At 58.7% G+C, this 5174-nt stretch overlaps 1 pseudogene; it reads left to right on the top strand.

Moving 5' to 3' along the window:
- Positions 1-2335: 2335 nt before the first annotated feature.
- On the top strand, positions 2336-4830 carry LOC138812575 (selenoprotein W-like; annotated as a pseudogene).
- The last annotated feature ends 344 nt before the right edge of the window (positions 4831-5174 follow it).

Genomic DNA, 5174 nt, shown 5'->3' with positions numbered 1-5174 from the left:
AGATAGGATGACAAGCGTGAGCCACTGGCACCTGGCTAAAGAATTTTTAAAGAAAACAGTGAAAAGGCCAGAAAGGAGCTTCATCTAAAGGACCTTCATCTGTGGGAGATGCAAGTGGGGCATCTCAGCCTCCCAAGTGCTGGGACTACATGTGTGCACTGGGGCTTTGGTAGACTTCATCAGGCAGCCCCAGCCCTTTTTTGTCCCCTGATACCCTCTGGCCAAATCACTGCTGAGTGGAAGTGGGAAGGTTTTTGTCCTGAGCTCTTTTTGCTTAAGGCTATTGCTCTACTACTTTTGAGCCACAGCGCTGAAATAGGGTAACCTGAGGAAAATAAGGCCTGGTGAAGGCAACGCAGAAATATGGCATTTAGAAACACAGAAGTACCAGCTTCACTCAAAGATACACAATGCATTCCTCACCCCAAGAATGAACACTTGTGCCAGGGTGCCGGTGGCTCACGCCTGTAATCCTAGGTACTCAGGAGGCTGAGATCTGAGCTCACCATTCAAAGCCAGCCCATGAGGAAAGCCCATGAGACTCTTTTTGTTGTTGTTGGTCGTGGGGCTTGAACTCTGGGCCTGGGCGCTGTCCCTCAGCTCTTCAGCTCAAGGCGAGCGCTCTACCACTTGAGCTACAGCGCCACTTCCGGTTTTCTGGTGGTTTATTGGAGATAGGAGTCTCACGGTCTTTCCTGCCTGGGCTGGCTTTGAACTGCGATCCTCAGATCTCAGCCTCCTGAGTAGCTAGGATTACAGGCGTGAGCCACCAGCGCCCAGCTCCCATGAGACTCTTTATCTCCAATGAACCACCAGAAAAACTGGAAGTGGTGCTGTGACTCAAGTGGGAGAGCACTAGCTAGCCTTGAGCTGAAGAGCTGAGGGGCAGTGCCCAGGCCCAGAGTTCAAGTCCCAAGACCTACAAAACAAAACAAAAACACTTGACTGACAGAGGATGGATGTCTCCCTGAGAAAAATGCTTCCCCAAACATAAGCCATCTCCTGCTGCCCCAAAATGCAGATAGCAGGGTGCCCCCCCCCTTTATCTTAAGGATAAGAATCTGTTCTATGGCAGGATGCACTCTTACCTGCAAACTCAGAAAGCAGCACCAGGTGTGATTAGAGCAAAGACAAAACACCTATCTTAACTTTGAAGCCGACCCCTGCCTTTACCCTGTACACACTCCAACAGCCAAAGAGCTGTGTGTCGGTGTGATTGTGTGTATGTGTCTCTCTGTGTGTGAGCTTACCCACACTCAGAGTGTGCCCCTGGCCCTTCAGCTCATCTGTTTGTCTGCGTTTTCTCTGTTTGCCTGTTTGTTTACTTAATAAAGCTCCGCCAAATTTTCTTACCATAGTGACTTGTCCAGAAATTCTCATTCTGCATCCAAGTCAAAGACCTAAGTGAAGAGTTCCTACATTTAAAGGGGGAACTTCATTAACCCTCACCTCTTCTAGTGACAAAGAGCGCCACTTCCAGTTTTCTGGGGGTTCATTGGCGATCACAGTCCCATGGATTTTCCTTCCCAGGCTGGCTTTGAACTGCGATCCTTAAATCTCAGCTTCCTGAGCAGCTGGGATTACAGGCGGGGGCCACTGCACCCCCTGCTCTGTATTGGTTAACCCAGAGACCATCCCCTGGGGGTGTTATACCCATCTTGGGAGGTGGGGGAGGGAAACAGGCTGAGAGGTAGGAAGGAGAAAGGTGTAACCCAACTCAGTTTACCGCGTGCAGCTCTTTCCACGCACCCCTCGGCTGGGAGCCGCGGGACGGTCCGTAAAAGAGGGCTGCCAGGTGCGAGGGCGCCCTGGGCCCAACCGCCAGGCCGTTACACCGGGCGCTCCCGAGAATCTCCCGCTCGCCCCAGGATCTATTCGAACTCTACAGGCCTGGTCCCGAAAGGAGGAGGCGTCAGCGCCACGTGCCTCGGTTTCCCCCGCGCCACCCGCTCAGTGTTTCAGCCAAGGGCGCGGCCCGCTCGGCCCTGCGGACCGTACCATTCCCCCGCGGGGGCGAGGGACGTACCATTCCCCCACGGGGGCGGGGACGTACCATTCCCCCTTGGGGACGGGGACGTACCATTCCCCCGCGGGGGGTGAGGACCGTACCATTCTCGCAGAGGGGGGAACCGTACCATTCCCGTGGGAGGCATCCCCCAGGGGTCGCTCGGAAAACCCGTTTCGGAGCCCCTTCTCGCCTGCGCGCCTCTTTGCTCATCACTGGGGCGGGGGGCGAGGGAGGTGGGATAGGCCGGGTTTCAGGGCCCTCTGCCCCCTCTCTCTTCTGCCACCCCCGGAGTTGGTTCGTCCCGCGGGCCGCGCAGGCCCCGCCCCTCCCTGTGCGCACGGCCCGGCGCGCGGACCTGGAGCTTCGCGAGTTTGGGGCGTCGTCGCTGGTGGTCGCCGCGGATCCCCCCAGCCATGGTCCTCACCGTGCGGGTCGTGTACTGGTGAGCTCGGGGAGGCGGGGGGGGGGAAATGGGTCCCCGGCCTCGGTGCAAAGGGCAGCGGGTTCTGGGGTGCGGGGGTTGGTGCCGGGCGACATGTCGGGTCGGAAGGGGATACTGAGGCACGCAGGCGCCGCGGGAGGGATGGATACGTGTTCTCGGGAGTCTTGTTTGCCGTCATGCCGCTACTCCCATTCCTGAGGCCCTCTTCCCCCTTGGGCGGTGTGTGTGTGGGAGTGGGGGTGGGGGAGAGAAGATTCCAGAATGAGCCTGCGGGGGCCGGAGCTCTGGAAGAAAAGCCTTGGGCATGTAGCGCTCCAGACTTGGGCTCCTCACCTCGCCGTTCTGGCCTCAGTTTCCCCTCATGCAGGGCAGTGTCCCGAGCGCCCCAGCCCAGAGAGTCCTGGAGGGCGGGCAGGGCTGCGGGGCGGGGGGGGGGGCAGGGCCTGGCAGGGCCAGGAGTTTGGGGCCACACCCCGCAGGTGGTGGAGGAGTTGGAATCGGGCCTAGCTGTCTGAGCCCCCACCTCCCCGGCCTGTCAGAATGCTGGTGCTCCGGCCAGGCAGGGCCTGCCTGGCATAGGGGGGGAGGGCTGTGCCCCAGATTCCAGCTTCTATTTCAATCTGGGCACTGGGAGGGGTTGGGGTGTGGGGTGACAGGGTTTTCTTTGGACACCCCTTGTTCTGCCAGCCCCCTCCCCCCAGGGGGGGGCCTCTGTTGCCTCTTCTGACACCTGTGCCCCCTGCACCTCTTCTTCCCTCTCTCCCCACCCCCCCTCCCCCCTCTCCTGGACCGTGTCTGCCTGCTTGCACCCACCCACCAGTGGCGCTTGAGGCTACAAGCCCAAGGTGAGTCCGGTGAGGGTGGGGAGGAGGGAGGAGGGCACACTGGGGGTGGGCTGGCAGCACCCAGCATGACCTCTGACCTCTCCTGTCCCAGTATCTCCAGCTCAAGAAGAAACTGGAAGATGAGTTCCCCGGGTGTCTGGACATCGTGAGTGATTGGGCAGTAGTTTGGGAGGGGGGGGTCTACCCTGACCCCTTCCACCCCCTCCTCTTCACTCCCTGGGGTGGGGGTAGGGTGTCCCCCAGACCCCTGAGCCCCGCCCTCCCTGTTCGCAGTGTGGCGAGGGCACACCTCAGGTCACCGGCTTCTTCGAGGTCATGGTAGCCGGGAAGTTGGTTCACTCGAAGAAGGTGAGTCTGCACCTCACCTTGTTTGGGGGGGGGGGTCTCTCTGGCTGGGGTTGATGTGGGGATCCTGGCTTACCCTCTCTTCCCCCTTCCTCCCCAGAGAGGCGATGGCTACGTGGACACCGAGGTGAAGTTTCTGAAGCTGGTAGCCGCCATCAAAGCTGCCTTGGCCCAGGGCTAGAGTGGCCCTGAGGGCAGAGGTGAGGTCCCCCTTGCCCCTCCTCCCCCTGTGTGTGATTACAGGCAGGTGCCCATCCCCCCAGTTCTTCATTCCTGTTCCGACTGCAGAGCTAAGGTGGAGCCGGTCCTGCATGGCCTGCTTCATTCTGTGGCCAGTAACTCCCCCCATTCCCTCCCGGCCGCTTGACCCTCCGTAGCCAGGATTGAACCCAGGGCCTCTTAAGCCACAGCTCAGCCCTTTTTTTGTACTTTTGGTTCTGAGATAGTGTTTTTACCACCTTTGCCCAGGCAAGACTCAACTTAAAATCCTTCCTCTACTTCCCAAGTCTCTGGGATTACAGGCTTGAGTCACCATGCCCAGCTCTCTCTTGTTACTTACACTCTGTTTTTGGTTAATGTGGAATGATACCTCTACCAAGAGAATTCCTTGAATCCAGGGCTGGCCTGGAACTGCTGTTCCTAAATAGAGTAGCCAGCCTCTAAATAGAGTAGCCAGGATTGTGGACCGGCCCACTGGTGCCTGGGGCATTGGGTTCTTTGGTGGTCTCCATGGGCACTGACCTTTGTACCAACTTAGCTGAAGTTGACTTGCCCCGCCCCCTCCCCTGGGCTTTCAAGGGCTCTTCACCCAGTGTTCTGTTCCCTTGATCTTCATCGCTCCCTCTAACACCCTTCTCTTTCCTCAGCCCGGGGCCCTCGGCCCTGCCCCTCCCCGCTCGCTTGATGACAGGAAGGACTGAAATGTCCGAGGACCCCTGGTCCTTCCTCGATGTTCTTGCGGCCTCCAGGTGGGGGCAGCGATCGACGCCCCTGGGCTTTGCCTCTGCGTGGGAGAGTGAGGACTCCTGGTCACCTCTGCCCGCAGCCCCCCCTCCTGCCCCATTTACCCCTCCACCCTCTCCCCCCCATCTCCCACACTCCCCTTTCCCCACGACCCTGTGCGAAGCCTGTGGCTGCCTTCTCCATCTGCTGCCATGAGCAACGGCTCCAATAAACATTCAGTAAACCAATGAGTTCAGAGCAAGGCGTCTGTGTGGGAGTCTGTCTGTCCTGGCCTGCCCCGTGGCCCCACCCTCTGCCCAGCCACAGAGGCAGCACACCAGCCCCGCCACACCTCCATGCCTGGTGCTTTTGGTGATTTTTTTTCCTCTGTTTTTTTTTCTTTTCCTCCCCAATCCTGGGGCTTGAACCAGGGACTGGACTGGGGTGCTGTCCCTGAGCTTCTTTAACTCAAGGCTAGCACTTCCAGCTTTTTCTGTCGATGTGGCACTGAGGAATCAAATCCGGGGTTTCATGCATGCTAGGCAAGCACTTGACCACTAGGCCACATTCCCAGCCCAACAGGTTTTGGGAT

This window comes from Dipodomys merriami, unplaced genomic scaffold (assembly GCF_024711535.1).
Source record: "Dipodomys merriami isolate MVZ:Mamm:240054 unplaced genomic scaffold, mDipMer1.0.p SCAF_57, whole genome shotgun sequence".
NCBI classification, from domain to species: Eukaryota; Metazoa; Chordata; class Mammalia; order Rodentia; family Heteromyidae; genus Dipodomys; species Dipodomys merriami.
Note: the sequence above shows the minus strand (reverse complement) of the source record. Positions and strands in the feature narration are given on the sequence as shown.